At 42.4% G+C, this 18,396-nt stretch overlaps 1 long non-coding RNA gene across 1 annotated transcript in view; it reads left to right on the top strand.

The window, feature by feature from the left end:
- Positions 1-18,192, top strand: part of LOC310892234 — a 285,659-nt gene extending 267,467 nt beyond the window's left edge. Inside the window, exons 13-14 of the long non-coding RNA XR_014577978.1 lie at positions 4,639-4,785; positions 5,758-18,192. This is a non-coding gene — a long non-coding RNA (uncharacterized lncRNA). The remainder of the gene's footprint in view (positions 1-4,638; positions 4,786-5,757) is intronic.
- The last annotated feature ends 204 nt before the right edge of the window (positions 18,193-18,396 follow it).

Raw genomic sequence — 18,396 nt, 5'->3', positions numbered from 1 at the left:
ACTTTCTCGGAGAATTTCATCGTGAGGTAGATGTTAGAGCTGTAACATCACAAGCAGGCTAGAGGCTGCCAGAGTTCTGTTACTCAGAGACTACGGCCTTGAGCTGCACTCTGCTTGGTCCTAGCAGGTGCTGTGATGTCTCCTAGCTTCTGCTCACCTCTGCCATACCCCTGTTCCCTATACCAAGCTCTCCCATACAGGACAAAGTCAGCATGTGCACAGGCTACCTGAAACACAAGACACGTGAGCTCTAACAAACACTGTAAAAATGTGTGTTTTTCACATAATAAACACAGGAAGAGATGAAGCACTGTCAGTGGATGTCCTGGACTGCTGTGCTGTTGTCAGACATGAGGTATTGGGGTCAGCACATGGGGGTACCTGTGTGAAATCCTGTTGCAGAAGCAAAAATCCAGACAGTAGGGGTTCCTGTTGGTGTTGAGACCTCAGAGAGGATACAGTACTGCTGTTGACATTACTTTGCGGGAGGCTGTGGGGACAAAAGATATCCGGTCAGTCATCTATCTATAAGGTGCAGAGATAGCCAGTCCCAAAGTGGGCCAGGGAAAAGGGGAGAAGCAAAAATAGGTAGGGGAGAAAGGCCACTATTCCTCCCCAAATTGGGGGGTGGTGGATAGCCGAGCAACAGAAACCTGTCAAGATAGTAACTAATAACAATTAATAATTTATTGTACATCAAATAGCTCTTTTCCTCATGGTTTCCAAAAGCTCTTTACAGACTATATATAGCGACTGCATTACAGTGTGGTATGCACTTTTCAGCAGCATGGTTTAGGAACAGCCCTGCTGCTGAGGCACAATGGAGCCTGGTCAGCCCAAAAGAACGCTGGCAAAAGATTTGCACCCCCTCAACCCTGCCTGCGCATTTCACTGAAGAAAAATGTGCACGGGAGCCATCACTTTGAGGCGTGGGGAGAAGGCAGAGCATTGTACAGGCGCTATTTCTTCCTGTCTATTAAGCCAGGCTGTCCCAATGAATTCAGTTGCATAGACCTTGAGAGAAGGAGGATGGGGGTTGGAAAAAAACAAATGCACTTTAGAAAGCCTATGATAATGACTTAAAATTGCTTTTCCTTATAATTGCATTTTTTAAGAGCTGACATTTAGTGATAAGCCAAGTGCTAGATACTGATGGCTCATAGAACATGGGGTCTTAAATAATGACTATTACATACTAATTCTTGCCTATCTTTGGACCTGCTCAGTGCGGAAAGGAGATGCTGCTGCTCATGAGGCAGCTGGGGGAGGGTGAAACAGTGGGACCTGCAAAATTGAGCACCCTAAAAGAGCAAGTCAGCTGGCAGACACACTGCCATATAGTGTGCCCTTCTCCTGTGGCATCTGGATCTGCTCATTTCTGCCCCAAAATGATGCCTCCAGGAGGGAGAGCAAACAGCAGGCATCCAGAGGGCAGAGCTCAGCACTACAGGACAGGAGGTGAAGAAGCATGTACCTCACTGAGAAGACTGCAAGGAGTATAATGCTAGTAAGAAAGCAATTAAAAGAGCTGAGCAAACAAGTAATAAATAATGTAGCGAGAGCTGGTGTAATAAACCTCCTTAGGAGAGATGGCCCATAGGCCAGCCTCCAGTTCCCTGAACCTGGGAAGGAGAAACCCCACCTCATACAACCACCCTGCACATAAAGACACTTTAGAGGAGCAATTAGGGAAGAAGGTGCTTACTTGGTTGCTCTTAGATCATATGCTGTTAAGTTTAGGAGGTGGTGGGAAAACCCCAGTGGACTGACTGAGGCTGCTTTTTGTAAATGAAAGCTTACTTATGTAAATGTGTTTAAGAGGTGCCTTTCAGTGAAACTGTTTGCTACATTTCCTGCAAAGAGCTAATGGAAACCCTCCCCTTAGAGATGATGCTGTTAAGGCTGCATTATAGATTTCACCTGTGGATGCCTGAAACTCAGGTGACCAGCTGCAGAGATGATTTGCGAAGGCTATAGCCCTGCTTTTCTGTTGATGGATACAAATGCTGAATTGTTAGCAGACCTCCCATTTCCTGCTTGTTTTATTAGGCCTTGATAGACAGGTAGTGCTTTGAATGCATTTTGAGTTTATTTCTTGTCAAAGACAGTTGCAATTCTGTGGTCTTGTGATTTTCTTGTTTTCCCTTTCCTGCCTGTCCTTAGACTTGCAATTATGAAGTAATTCCATTCATATGAAGGGCCTGACTTGCACGTGGAGCCTTCAGTTACCATTAGCAATAAATGGTCCCCACAGCTCTGTGCCAAGAGGGGTAAAAATGAACTGCCAGTGGAAGGAGATTCCTGAAAAAATTGGCCTGGCTTGTAAACCTTGCCTACACTGTTGCTGTGTGTGTGTAAATTTGAACTCCAGGCTGCAGTTCTTTAATGCTACTCTCACAGCAGCCTAGAGATTTTGGGAAGAGTGGATGGGTTTTTCTATATTCTTGAGCATCACGCAGCCAGCTGGAGTTGTTTGATCCAACCTTCCCTGGCAGGCCTTTGGAAGGAATACCAGCCATTGCTGGGTATTGGAAGGAGGCTCTGGGTTGCTGCAGTGAGGTAAAACAGAAGCTTCTGCTTGATCCAGGTAGTGAAAAGGATGGCAGAGAACCAGCTCACTCCCAGGACAGTGTTTTCCTGGACCACTTCCACCAGCTCTGTGCCTTTGAGAAGCTGCTGTGGGGAATTGGGCAGTCTCTTCTTCCCACGTTTCCCCAGTTAATTATTTTTTTTATCTCAGGGCATTCAAACAGATTAAAACTATCTGCTTGAGTGCATATACTGCTATCTTTTGCTATGTAGAAAACAAACAAAAAAAAAAAGTCCACAGATGAAGGGGGCTTTTTTGCTAGCAATGGGCGCTGCCACTAGACCTTTTCACTGTTCTGATACCTTCCTAAAAATACAGATAACTCCTAATATATGACATCAGCGGGATATGCAGGTCAGGCTAGAGTTTCTATCTGTCTCTACCCTCACTAAATTTCCACCGTTGACACTCCTGATCTCTGTGGGGCAGGGATCTGTTTCTGGGTGAATTCATCCCTTGGTGGAGGCAGTGGAGCAAGGTGAAGCGTGATGTCCCTTTCTCTCCATCCCTTAGGTGGTTGTCTTCTCTTCCACTGCATGGCACCCTTCCTTACTCATCTGTAACCTGCAGACCCCCCATTGAAATATCTCTTGTGGTAACTGCTGCCTGCTCCAGCACTCTCCTGGAGAAGGGAACAGTTTTCAGAGGAGTGAAATATCAGCACTTCCTCACTGGTGTAGCCGAGTCTCCATAGCGTGGGGAGAGAGGGAGGGAAATAGAGGCAGACAAGAAGGAGGATGTGTTTCAGTGGGGTAGGCAGCCTAGCATTCTGGCTATTGGTCTCATTCTCAATGCATCTCATCTTGGCCCCTAGGATTAGCTTTTTGTTTTGTTTTTAACTGAAGGATCTGCCCCTGCTTCAGGAAACCTGTGCCTTTCTTCCACTGTCCCCTACCAACCCTGCCTGGTGTGTGGTTTGACAGTTGCCTATGGCTTATAATTCATGTGCATACTTGAGGTCAAACAAGCATTTTCTTAGTTAAAGAGTGGCAATTACAAACTTCTGAGTGTTTGACATTGTAGCTTTGAGCAATTTGTTAACAAATGTCTTCCTATCTCTTTGACACTCTACATCCAAGCTGAGTTTGTTTTCCCACTCTAGGTCTCAGAACCTTTTCTTGTGTCTTTTCTTGCCCTTTCCCAGCTAGGGCTCCTAGAACTAATCTGTGCCTTTTGCCACCTACTGATTTGTTGCTTCTCATCTATTATTAGCCCTTGCCACTCTTGCTGCTACCTAAATCTGGCAGCTAATTATTCAGCATACAGGTGTCTCTTCACTAAGGAAACCAGACCTGCATGTCTTAGGAGTCCAAGGTGAACAGTGATATCTACATGGAGTTGTCTCCTTGAAGGTGAAACCTCCAAATTACATTGTCATTACATCTAACTCAACTGTCCACGTGTAATGTGTGGATTAGTATTTCATAAGCTTCAGTCATGCAAGTTCATGCACATTTTTCTTGGCCATATCAATGGCACATTTCTGGCATGAAGCCCAAATTTCACGTTCTTGCTCCCCATTTGGGACCCCAAGTGCTTTTCCAGAGGTTGCAGGGGTACCAGCTTTCTCCTTGTATTTCTCTCAAGCAGTAGCTGCACCCTTGCAGATAAAATTTAAGGGGAAAAAATAAGACAAAAACCAAATACAACATTCACTGGAGATATCTGCTTAGACAATTCACATCTGGAAATGTTCTACAATACTAAAGAAATGATGTATCAGGTACAACATGTACAGGCCTACCTGTAACAATGAATTTTATTATTTTCATTTTGAATATTTGCTTGTACAAGAGGCTCTGGGACAGCTGCTGTCCTGGAAGCAGAGGATCCCAAACCCTTTGGGATCCTTTTGGCCCATTGCTCTCCTGACAGAAGCCTCCCTTCCTGCAGTGGGGGAGAGGTAAGGTACTGAGAAGGAGAGAGAAAATAGCGTTTGGGGGAAGGGGGAGTGCTGGGTGGAAAACGTTCATTCAGAGATCTCAGTCACACTGTTCCAGCCTCATCTTTGCTTTGAATCCCTGGCTTTTCTCTTCGTGTCTCCACAGAGACTGCTTCTGCCTCCCCCATTCCTCCTGCTGCTCCCCGGGGCTGAGTGGGGCACAAGGATGATGCAGCGCCTCGGGCTCTCTGCGTGGACCAGTCTCTTCTCCTTTGTCTGCTCCTCGCAGCTACGCTGCCTGCTCTCTCCAGAGGTTTGTTGCCTTCACACACTCCTTTTACATAGCCCCAGGCAGGGCACAGGCAGGAAGGCCCCCAAAAGATGTCAGTGACAGGAAGGGAGGGAGATGGGGAAAGAGGTAAGAGGCAGTGGGGGGCCAGAAGAGAAGGGATCATTGCCTCTGATCTGTTATGAATTCTCTTGGGAGACAGCCGGTTAGGCTGGGAAGTGAGTGATAGCCAAACCAGATGAAGAATTGTTCTGTGTCCCTGACGTATTTTATCCTCGACAGGGATTTAGTTTCTTTAACTATCAAACTAACTATTTCTCATATATATATTATATAAGCCGTGAAAGATAAAGCGCACACAGCATCAATCATATCTCGTCACAATCTCTTTGCCTCTTTCCTTCTTTTTTTTTCTTTAAGTCTTCCACTTTTCTTAAATTCTACTCAAAACATGGCTATTGTTATTAGGAGTCAAACACAATGTAATTGAAAGGCCATTTGACAATCCAGGGGAAAAACAAAAAAGTGAAAGGACAGGCTGTGGTATTGGTTTGGAGGTGGATATTGGAAAGAAGTGAGCACTGGTATGTGTGTGTTCTTTTTTTTTCTTTTTTTTCCACTTTTCCATCAGTTGAGAGAACTCCTTCCATATAAAATGGGATTTGTCTGGGTTCCTCAGAAATCCAGCATAGGAGAGGTGGCGTACCAACAACTCTTTGCGGTTATAGTAACTAATCATTCCCTAAGAAACTATCTTCATCTTTGAGCAGAATCTTTTTTCATGTTCGTATTCACCTCCATTGTGATATGACACCTGTACCCACAGACAGGAGGGTGGACAGGAAGATATATAGCTGTTGTCTGTCATACTTAGACCCCACCAGCTAGACTGAGTTGAGTCTTTGGAGAAAGTTGCAGATGAAAAGAACCTCTGCATGTTCAAACATCTTGTCAGAACCCCACATTCACACGTCTGTGTTCATCTACCTGTACCAGACTGCCCCACATCCAAACAGAAGGCTACATGGTTTTGTTGTGATCTTGCCTTAGCCCTGACTCTCCCATGGCTTACCTCAGAAGAGGAAGTGGTAAGAGTTCTCTTTATTAATGTTGCTGTCTTTTTGGCGCACAGATTAAAGAAAGAAGAGAATAATAATAAAAGAGTAACAAGAGTGGTGGATAAATTTGTCTCTAAATACGTTTGCATTTGCTGCTTAAAAGGTATCCCCATGTCAATGTATGCAACGCATGATGCACCTATGGTGTAATTCTCTAACACCTTGCAAAAATGGCATCTAAATGACAGGTTTGGGGTTCAATACGGTACTTCTAATGTGGTAAGATGAAAAAATACAGCCCCGTTCAATTTTGGGGTTTCATTTTCAGAGATGTTGAGTATCCGGTGTACCATCTAAAATCAGCAAGAATGATGATGCCCTGAGAGCCAGGCAGGCCCTTGTATTTTTTCTTTTCCGATTTCACCTTAAATTAACCAGACATTTTTTTCTGTGCTTCTTAACTCAGCCTTTTATTATGTTTGATAGAGTGAAAGAATGTTTTTTCCTCCCCTTGTATCTTGCACAATGGAGAACATAATGCCTTTGCTTTGAAGTCTTTGCTGTTATCCTGCCTATAAAGTCAGGCCTCTCTTTTGGTTTCCAGTTTAATTAAATGTGTCTACATTGAACAAGAAAGCTGTCATAGAGATCCTGAGATGGTCCATTCCTCTTATGATAGCATACAGCCTCTGACCAGTTTAAAGTAAGTTCACCTTGTACCAGTGCGTGCTGGATCTTGTAGCATGTATAGCATTTTTTATTAGCAGGAACGGTGAGGAAGGATTGTGGTTATTTTCTAAGTAAATGTCTTTTGCTATCAGTCTGAAGTGAATGCTACATTGGTACAGCAACTCTTTTGGCTTCCTGTCTACCCGACAAGAACCAGAAGACCTTAACCAACCTTAGCTGAAGGTGTTTCTTTGCAGTCAAATCTTGCAATTAATAGTGCAGCATACTTGGGACTGTCTGGGCTAGGTGTTCTTTGAAATGATGATGAGGCTGTATTGTACATAGAATAGGGAAGACTGAAGTCTTTTAAATAACAGGCTGTTATAATGGTTTTCCTCATTCACTTAGTTTAGAGTAGCCACGGGTGTCTCCAGTATCTCCCAAGTGAGTGTTTTCCTTGGCTACTCACTGGACAGTGTCTAAGTGGCATAAAAAGGCAAATGACCTGGAAGCACACTGGATCATCAAAAAGTTGGTGGTAAAGCCATTTGGTGTTTAATTCTGAATAAAATATTTGCCTTACTAGAAAATTGTGGGTTTGTTCCATTCAAATCTTGCATTATGCATGTGGAGCAGCACAAGAAATCACCCGTGCTCCACTTGGCATCCATTTGCTGGTGGATACTTTTTTCAAGGACATGAATGATACTTGTCAATAGAGCTGCCATGGAATTAATTTTAGCCCACAGTTTATCTACTAGCATTGCATATTCTTCTTAATAATTTGCATAGATTGCTAAATCTTAGTTTTTCTCTCTTTGTAGTTAGAAATGGGCCTAATTAGCCACATTCAGAGGTGGACCTTCAGTACTCAATAGTGGGATACCAAAGATGGCTTACAGCCATTTATTTCATCCCAACCACTTGAAAATGAGTGTCACACAATCCCTCTTACAGAGCTTGTTGTAACCTTTTGGGAATTACGACTTGGATCCAATGCATGAGACAGCCTTCATCAGTTCCCCATCTGCAGGAGCACTGAAAGAAAGATTTAACATAACTAGAGCAATTACCTTTGCCCTGAGAAACATGGCTAATTTCTAAGTGACTTTTTACAGCTTTCTGTTGCTAATTGTGTATTTGTTAGGATGCCAAGCCTGGCATAGACTGAATACACTAACTCCTCTTACTTGGGGTAAACTGTCCCGTGTGTGCCATGCCAGGCAAGAAAACCAGTCATCAGTACTATGCCAGCTGATAGGTCTGTGATATTTATGATGATAGAGTGCTGACAAATGAAGGGATGAAAGACAGGGACTCCTGATGGCTCTTGAAGAGGAGACATTTATTGCCCTTTTTCACTACTACATATACTTTCCCAGTAGCCCCATGCCCTGTCCATGTGCCTGAATCTGTCATACAATTGGTTAGAGACCCTCAGACACGCGCCTCAAACCAGCCAGCAATTGGCCACTGCCCAAAGCTCATCTTTTAACACTTTAGCCAATTTACTTTATCTCAACCTTGCTCAAGTTTTTGTTTCTACCGCTTGTTTCCTCATTATCTCTAATTCAGGGACTTGTGAAATGGCGCAAAGCCACCTGCGAATTCCTTTCCCACAAAGGACCTTGTTTCTGCAATTTTCTCTGTGATGAGATCTCGCTTTGGAAGTATGAAGAGAACAGTTGGTCCATACCATTTTATCCAATATAAGCATAAAGTTTCATGCGTAAATGTCTTCCTATGTTATGCCACATTCAGTGCTTCCTAGGCAGCAAGGCCATAATGAGTTTCCACTTGCACGAAGTCTTAGATTCACAAACAACAGGCAATTAATTACCATCAGTCATTGTAAAGAGGATAATGGTGTCACTCACATGTTGATATCACAGGTCATTCTTACTGGTAACTTTCATTTAAAACACTAGAATATGCCAGTGGTGATATATAGATGACTTTGCTACTCACAATTTGAAAATATTAGACTTGGCAAATACATTGCAGCTTTTACAAGTGCTTGGCTTCTTCAGCTCAGGACTTATCCTCAAATGTGCCCAGTCAGCATCAAGCAGGTCCTATGTAGGGGTAAAATTTGAATATGGATCAGCATCTTCGAAAGAATTACCTGCTTATTTTGAAACTTAGCTGGATGCCGAGTTCTTCTGAAAACCTGGCTCAAAAATGCCCTTGACTTTGCTTCAGTCTAGTTGGATATAATGTCCAAGGAGAGGAGCTCTTCCATATTCCACAGTTATCATATGCCTTTTGACTATCACTCTGACTTTGACAGTGCCCTAGACTTTTTCTTTTGTCTGTCTACCACTACTGAAAGCCCACATTCAGTCAGTTTGGGTTTGCTTTGGAAATACCGAATAAAGGTCTTGAGCAGCATGGAGGCCTTGGATCTTGTTATAAATTCTGAAGAACTGTACTTGTCAGTCTGTTAGCCCATGTCTTTATCCCACTTGTCCAGCTTGATGGTGCATTTTCACCAGAACCCTTGTCAGCTGCCACAGTATAAAATCTATATAGTGAAAAGAGTGCGTGTCACAAGAAATGGACCCAAGATGATCTCTTCAGTTCCTTTTCAGCCCTGTTTGCCATGATTCTTCTATGAATCCAGCTCTAGGAAGCTTGCAAAGCATTGACTGGACAGCTAGTGATCTTATGTAGGCCATGACCTCCTTCTGGTGCTCATCACAGCTGGCAAGGAATAACCCATTTCCGTATTAAGCTCTCTCAGCCTTCAGAATAGGTACCAACAGCCAAACTACCAATGGGGAAAAGTCCCTGGACGCTGTGAGTTCATACCCTGTGCCCAAGAATTGTTTTAGGAGAGTGCTGCTTGGACTGGGTCCAAACCATGCATGAAATTGCTCTAACAATTGAAAAATACGGGTTATGAGGTTCAAGTGCCTGGGAACGTTTCCTGACACTGTTATTTATTCAAATAGATGAAGCCATGGTGTTCATGTACCTTCTGATGTTGCCCTTGTGTTTATAGAAACCCTCCAAGTAGAATGAGGTCTCTCTTATAATGATTTACTTTATCGCACATGAAGCGTGGTCACTACTTAATGTATTACACTCAGATTCTCATTTAGCTCCTTAACTTCTTTAGCTGCTATTTTTTTCATTGGCACAGCAATATCAACTGCTTTCTGAAAGGTCAGGGCTTTTTCAGACAACAGTATCATTTGGATGCTTTCCTTATGTAACTGATATACTGGCTGGTCCTTTTAATGAATACTTAAATTTACTCAAAGATCATAAACCTTGGTGAGCATCTTCAGTTTGGGTACATAATGACCAGCATATTCAGTGGGATTTTGATCACAGTTATTAAATCAAAATCTCTCCATGCTAATGAGCAGCTTAGGACTGAGGCTTCCATAACATCACCACAGTCTCAGGCAATGCAGTCATGTGCCTTTCACTTGTAATATAATCTGCAATATAACAGAGTTTGTTTTAGTGCAATAACTTTCCCCTCTGCTCTTTGTTTTCATTACCTTCTGTCACGTGGCCCGCTGTTGCCATAATCGTAGTTACTGAAAAGGCTGTTAATGACAAACAAAAGATGAGGAAAAAAATCACTTATTTCCAAGACGCTATTTTGTCTGATGGCTTTGCAATGCATTTTCTCCATGCCTGAATCAAGAGGTTGAGGAGAAGAATAAACTTAATCACAGTAGGGTCTGTAGTTAGAAAATTAACCCCATTTATTCATAAGCTTCCCCATAATGCCCCCAGAGAAGAGTAGCACTATGTTCTCCAACCTTTGCATTATGTGGATCCAGGTAAGCACGCAAAAAGTGATTAAGAAAAGCTTGTTTCAGGAAGCTAAGACTTGCATTACTAGGATCCACAACTTCATTGTGAAACTTGTAGGAAACTTTCAGGTGCCACAGAACTGAACAGGTTGAAAGCCACTTTTTAATGGTTGACAGTAATTTTCAAGTAGACAAGCCCCCAACGCCCAAAGAGTTTTACCTCAGATCTCATCTTCCTGTGTTTGGAGCTAGAACTGAGATACAGGCCCATCATGGTTTTCAACAGTATTGGTCCAATTAGTTTAATGAAGAGTTTTATATTTTGCTTTACTGTTGAATCAAAGGATCGGTATCTGGATTATTTTTTTTAGTGGTGTAAAAAAAAAAAAAAAGCTTGAAGGTTTTTTTCTGATGGGATTTTTATAACCACCATGGAGATGAATGGTCAAGTGCCATGGAGCGTTATGCTGATCAAACTCTGTTTCCAAGGAAACTCAGGATGGAGTTTCTAGAAGCTCTTTATGGAAAACAGCAAAGCTACAGCCCGTGTCAGAAGGAAAGTCCCAGGTTAAGCACATGAGTCAGATGAAGGACTGCATGCATCACCTAAAAGCAAGGAGTTACAAGTAAACAACTAAGTGGGGAACATCTTGCGTTTGGTGTTTTGGGCCAGGTTGTGGAGAAGGAACAGATATTTGTAGCCCAGGCCAGAAAGAGTTAAGTTACTGTCCCTTAATTTCCTGGAGCAAGAATTTGCAAAGTGATATGAGTCACTTCAGAAGAGTGAAGATGCATGGGGAACCGCTGCTGTCAGTACGGAGGCAGTCACAGACGCTGCTCCTGAGAGCTGGGCATTCAGCCTCTGTGGAGGGTGCTGCTCAACAGCACTGTTTGTGGACCCTGGCCAAGAGAATGAAAAGCTGATTTAGCTGTATATTTGACTGTGTGGGCTACTGAAGGACAGAATTTAGCATTGTTTAAGGGAAGGCTGGGAAAAGGTTAGGCAGGATGTTTGTTGTTGCTGCTTTTTTATTATTTGAATAACGTGCACACACAAACACACAAAATACTGTTCTAAGCAAAAAAATGTAGCATTTTCTCAATTCCTTCTCCTTCCCCCACAAAATTAATGGCTTTACCAGTAGCTTCAACCAGAAATCTTTCAATCTGTCCTACAGCATATTGGAATAGTTACCGCAGTATAACTTAGCATAGATGCAGCGAATTTTGTAGAAAGGTGCTTTATATTGTACAGGAACAAGGAATAAACTATTGTAGCATAAGATACATTTAAACAGGCATTAGCATCTCAATAGAAAGACAGAGATGATCCATGCACAATTTTCTATAAATATAACTGCTTTAGAGGATAATTGCCTGAAGGTCAGAGATGCTGGTAGGATTTTTTATTTTTTTTTTTACCTCAGCAAACTGCAGTCCAGAGGCCATCTTGTGAAATGTGTTAATACCTAGTCCCAAAGCTTTAGGTGACTCGTCATCGCTGGTGGTAGGTGTTGGGAGAAGAGCAATAAAAGCATGAGATATTCTTGGGAAAGTAATGCAAAAAACATTTCAGGAATTACTCCAGAGATGATGAAAAAGCAAAGGTTCTGCACTGAATTCTTGAACTTGAAAACTAAAAATTGCTTGAAGTGTAGGAAATGACCAGTTTCCCCATCTCCACCCTAAGAAAAAATTACATCATTTTGCAGTCAAGGCTTTTAACAAAAAATGTTTACTGCTTTATAATTTTCTACTTAACAACAACAACAAAAAAACTAGATTTCTAGTACTTCTTGATTTTTACTGTGTTTAAAATATTTTTATGACCATTTTGATAAAAGTGGTAGATGGGAAGCATCAGGGGGAGGAAAAAAATCAACAGCTTTGTCAAAGACATTTCCTGCTTAAAAAAAAACAACACACCTTTCCCATGTCTTATTAAAACTCAAAACTTTAAAGACCTACGTACTTTGAGATCACAACCGATACAGTAAAACTGTTAAAATCCTGGCTTAGTGCCATTTACAGTGCACCCGTGTCATACGCTGTTATGAGAGAAGTACGTGTTTTTGAGAAAGATGCTGTGTTCTCATTGTACAGCTTCTGGGTAGATTTAAGGTCCAGCTGTTCCTAAAATATTTTAGTGCTGCAGTACAAAAGCCCATCCAGATCCCATTAACAGGATCTCTATCTGGAAGCTTGAGTCACATGCTTTGTAGCTGGTGGAATGCTGCTTTCTGGCCTTCGCTGTTCCAGTGCCAGCTGAAAAACAGCTGAGTATCCAAGAGTAACCTGGAGCTGCAAATACAAGGGACAGGCTATGCCTTATGCATGTATTTCTCAACCTAGGAGCACAACACCCACCTAATTGGAGCCTCAGCCAGACAGTTGTGGGCATAGGCAGTCTCTATTTACTCTGCCAGTTTGCGTTGAACTCTCAGGAAATAATTTAGAGTTTGACTCAGATCTATCTCCCTGCTCCTTGTTGTGCATGTTTGTATTTTGTTTCTTCAGACCTGTTTTAATGAGCATGTTTTCTAACTTTGCATCCTTGGAAATGGCCCAACAATCATGTTAAATGGTCTCTCCCTCCCTGTAAAAGGGGATTAGTGCCAAAAAACACTCCTTGAACCTTAAAACAAAGAAAAAACCCACCACCACAAGCAAACAAACCATAAACACCATGGTAAGAGCTTTTAGTCAGGGCTTATACTCCAGTTGGTTGCCAGCTCCTTGCATTCTGCTTCATCTTTTCTCTAAACTTTTATAGCCCCTAATCGTCTGTAAAGCATTGCATACCCCTATGGTGCTATATAAATGAAATAACAATGATGCTCTTGAATTAATTGGGTGGTTTTGCATACAGTAGTTTTACAATATCTTCTCCTTATTATAAGACCCTCTCAGTTGAAGCTGCGGGTCCAATTGCCACAGATAATTCAGTGTTAGATTGAAGGTGTATATGAGGGATCCTGTTTTTTCCCTTATGAGCTCTTTGTGGGGAGGATATGTTTTAGTTCATTAAAGACGTACATTAGACAATTACTTTATATGCTCCTCTCCTATTCCTTCCTCCTTTTTAGTCTTCAGTTTTACAGGTCTCCTTACAAAACACCCAATCTTACAGAGGTTTATGAATCTCCATAAAGTTGCCATCTTTTTTTTTTTTTTTTTTTTTTTTTTAAATCTGGGAGAAAATAAAAACACCCTCTCTCCCCAAGATATGACACAGTTAATTTTTGATCTCCTCAAGGGACTGAAGCACAGCATCTCTATCTGTGCTGGATAAGACAGCTATTTGTCTGTTTGCTATTGTTGTTTGCTACAATTAAGGCAAAAGACAAGCACATCAAACATGTCACAAGCTCACAAAATGCAATGGGTACCACCCCTTAAATTCATCCTCTTCTAGCAAATATCCTGTTCATGGGTGAAAGGCTCTGTTATGCTCGCAGAAGTGACATGACGTTACATCGTGCCATCATTAGTCAGGTGTCCATCAGAAGGAATGTGATGCAGAGTCCCAGGAAATGATTAGGGTCGTTTATTCCAAGAACCATTTCAAACCCTTCACCTAACCAGTCCTGTGAAGATGCGGAGACCAATTAGATACATACAGCAGAGTCAGATGAGATGTTAGTATTATTCAATCAACAACTCCCCCTGATTTTTTTTCCTTTGTGGAGAATGAATGAGTGCCAGGTGCAAGCTCAACAGCTACAGGCAGCTTAGTTGCAGGGGGAGGCACCCTCTCAGCAAACACTAAGAGAAATCATTTTACATTTTTCTGGGTAGCACCTGAGGTTCTACCACCTAGAAATGAAGAACTCCAATCAGAATGACAGAAATAACCAATTTTTATATAGTTCTGGCCACCTGTAGATCAAGGATGAGTTGCTTTGTTACTTTACAAATGTGGAAATAGAGGCACATAATGGTGCAACAGATTTCCTTCAGATCACCTACCTCCATATCAGCAAAGAGCACTGAAATACATCCTTAAGATGTGCTTCTCAGTGGTTCTATTTATTTTCCAAGCATTGTCTTCCATTGATAGAAGAATTTTATTGCTAAAAGAACAGCATTTGTGCTAGTTTTTCCCACCGACAACAAAGCCAGCAAAACTTGGGAACTAATTTCACTAGCAGTTGTAGGTAACCTTGGAGGTTAGCATCCTAAAGAGGGAGGGCAATCCAGCAGTAAGTGCAACTTCCACTGACTTGTAAAACATGATTTTACTGCAGTTCTGCTGGGGCAAAACATTCAAAGAAGTATTACTTCTGATGTGGAAATCCCATGAGATTCTAGAAATTCCAGAAAGTAGGTTTCAAGTCGTTTCTCTGACACAAGCATCAAGTTCAGATATTAAGGACGCTTGGCTCAAACTTTAAACGTTGGTTAAAATAGAAAAAAAAGAACACACTGATAAGGGTATCCTGGAAAACCACTAGAATGCTCTTAGTGAGCAAGGAATCAGCAAGTATATAAGCATGCATCTATTCTGTACAACTTCTGCTTCTCAGTGCAGAATCTCTTGTTTCAATGTATTGTGGAGAGGTTATGTCTTGCAAGTATCTTGTAAAAGTGAGACTGCTGCTATGCAGCCCCAGCGGAGCTCAGGGCAAGTGCAAAGAAGAACAGTGACTTTGTATTTGCCTGTGTGTGGTTCTCAGCTTCAGCTGAGAAATGAATGAAAAAATACATTGGAACTATTTGGAAAGCAACTGGCTTGTACTTCTTCCAACCTTAGAATGCAAAAAAAACCTCCTTCAACTTAATCAGAAGAGGTTTGCTACCAAAGGCAGAAGGTCTCTATGGTTGCCACAATGCTGTCAACAGTCACAGTCATAAGAAGGTCATAGTGGAGATGTTCGGAGTTAGCTCCTAAATTTATTCAACACTCTTAGTCTCTGTTTAGATAGACTGAAGCTACCGCAAGGTCGAGCTTCTCTCTGGTGCAGACTGCAAGCTTATAAATGCAGGCTCAGGTGTGTGGACCAGCCGCATATTACAGAGTCCCCAGCACTCTGTTTGCCTGAACACGCCTGGTGAGTCGCTGGGTCAACAAGCATGTTTATGCAGGCATCCAGTTCACTCTCTGAATGGCAGCCACAGGGACAGGATGTAAATGTGGTGCATGGTCTTTGGTCCCAAGACCAGCTTCGAAGCAGTGCAGGCACAGCTTTAGTTTAAACTGTGTATCCTCTCCAGCTCCCAGCATGCTGGTTTTCCTAGTCTTAACAGTAAGCACATTCTTTATCATGCTACTGTCAGAAAAGTAGATCTGGAAATTGCATTGTGCTGGACCCTGCTTCAGTATCAGTTGTGCATAGCTTGAATTAACAAAAGAGAAAAGGCTGCTCTGAGTTACACCAGGAACTGATTTAGATACCCTTTTTGCTCCTTACCAGATGCTTTTCCGTTGCCAGAGAGAGATTGACTGAATCGGGAAGTCTGACCCTTCATAGATAGCTCCTGGATAGCATTATGCAGCTATCTTTTGCAAATGAAAATGCGTTGTTTTTCACAGAGAAGATCCAGACTAGGGCTGTAATCAACATAATAGAGATTATAATGGAGATACCGAGCGCAAAGGAACCTTACAAGTTTTTTCTTGTTCTCCAGATCCTAGGTAACACACACAGACTTTGCAGTCCAACATCAGTATGTGGGGGTTGTTATGTCCTAGTATAAGCACAAATGTGAGTATTATGGCATCTTTGCCTTGCTACCAGTTACAGGTCTTCTGATGCTAGAAGATATTCAGAGGTTATAGTCAGTTTTTCTTCTGCTCTCTTGCCTGGGCAGCTTGGTTTGTCTCTATGGTCACAGGTATCTCAGCAAAGGCAGCAGTGTATCAGCCCCTTATTCCGTGGCTTTCTCCTTTACATTTTGCAGGGGCGTTGTCTGAAAATAGTCTTGTAGAGGAAGGGAGGAAAAAGAGGCCATCTGCAGCTTCAGCTGTCAGGCTGGTGAAGACAGGGGCAAGGAAGGTGTAGATTTAGATGACAGATGCCCAGACAAGTGGCAGATAAGTGGGGAACTTGGTGACAGAAAATTGTACGATGGAAATAGAAAGAATGAAAAAACAGGCTATAACTTCAAAAGAAAAGGAAAGGGATCCGAGTAACCAACCCCAATACCTTGCTATGTTGGGCTTTGCTTGGGGTCTCTAAGGTTGTGCTTCAAATTGGTTCTGAGTTTAGGGAGGCCTCCCACATTTCCTTTTTCTCTGGATTCTTTGTAGGGGTCATGAGCTGAAACCTCCTTGATATCTTCCAGTGACCTCTGCAGGGCTTTGGGATTCTCCCGTCGTGCACTGCCTGCCCCAGCCCTGCTGAGGCTGGCCAGTGCCCACACTCACAGCAATGCCATGCTGCTGGCTCTGTCCGCCTTGCATTCTTGGAAATAGGGTGCTTGCAGGGTGCTAATTCCATGGGCAAGGTGCTTCTCCCATGGAAGAGTCAGTCTCACTTTGGGTGACAGAGTGGTCTCATTTTATGGGTGGCAGGCAAGGGCCCTGCTGGTGCCTGCTCTTCTCATGAGGCAAGCCCTCCAAATGAGGAGGAAGTCCTTGTGCTAGAGATCCGACAATCAGATGAGTAATACAATGGCATCTGTACATCTTCTTTGTCACTCTTGACTTCTGTCTGCTTCCACCTGTGTTTTACTGGCTTGGACTTGGGGCCATACATGAATGTGTTGCTGGGAGGAGTGGAGGACAAAGAGAAACACACCCAGAGCCCCACTGAGCTCTCTTGCAAACTCATTCATTGTCTGCTGCTGCAGGTGTCATAACTCTCAAGATTCATAAAACCTAGAACTTCTGAGTAGGACAAATGGAAACACTTTTTTCAGGTCAGGACTCCAGGTGCTAGGGCATGACCACTATTGCCTTCTTGGAAAGATGTGGTAGAGAAAAACCCTGTATCCATATTTTATGGCTGAGGAAGCAGGTCCCAAGAGACAGTATCTTGCCCAAGCTACACAAGAGGTTTGTGCTTAATATGGTTGCCCTCTTCCTGCCCTATTCTCCCCTCCTGCTGTTGATACTTGGTCTGTGATTCCTTATCATAAATAAGATTTGTGAGCTCTTTGGGGAAATGGACTGTCTCTTCTCTTATGCTTGTGCAGCTTGTACAGGGGTATAAATAATAATAGTCATTAATGCTAATAATGTGTTTTTTAACCTCCTGATCATCCTCTATCTGATAAAATAGAAACAGGAGAGAAATCTTGCTTTGAAAAAGAAGCTACTGGCAGAAACTCTGAACATTGCAAAAGCTGGCAGAAGTCAGGTATAGTGCAAACTTAAGGCTGTCTCCTCATGTTTTCCATTAAATGAGAGTCTGCAATTGCATCACAGACTAATTTTCTTAAATAGTAGGTAGGCTGCAGACTCTTCTCTGGTCAGTACGCTGAGTTTTTTGGCACAGTCTGTGTAGAGGTAAAATGTCCCTATTACACACGCTACCTGGTCTCTTTTCTCCACCAGTAACAGCTGGCAAATCATTTTCACCTGTTACTTTCACCTCTCTCATTCTTTGTTCACCTTTTCTGTCTTAGCACCTGGTATCAATGGTTTGAAATCATTCCTCACTGTCCTTCTGTATAGCGTCTAGAACAACAGGACCTGGTCTCATTGAGGACTCTGTGTACACCTCTAAAACACAACCAATAAATAGCACTGGAGAATATATTTGTATACACAATACAGAGCAAGTAAGGGAAAGGGCTGTCTTAAGATTTCACTGTTGAAGGGACCAAATCAGTGGCCACTGAGTTCGGTGAGTTTTTCAACTGTTTTTATTGGGCTTGAGAGCAGGTCTTCAGTGATGCATACAAACGTGTGGAGCCCTGCCTACACAGAAATTACTCTGCATTGTACTGAAAACCAAGTGTTTTCATGCCACACAACTCATATAATATTTTCCAGGACCTGTGGTTTGGCCAAATGAAGTCCAGCTTAATGCAACCATGCTCGTAAGTTTTCTGTTCCTCTGGGTAATGTTGTCCTCACCACCACAGGCTTAACTTTATTTCCAAGATGCAGTGATATTGTTGTTCTGATGGCTAAAGACATAAATGAACGCAGATTTTTACAGAGAAGGACTATCATTTATTTGGCTTTA

Source organism: Anser anser, assembly GCF_964211835.1.
Source record: "Anser anser genome assembly, chromosome: 1".
NCBI lineage: Eukaryota > Metazoa > Chordata > Aves > Anseriformes > Anatidae > Anser > Anser anser.
This window is presented reverse-complemented; position numbering and strand designations above follow the sequence as displayed.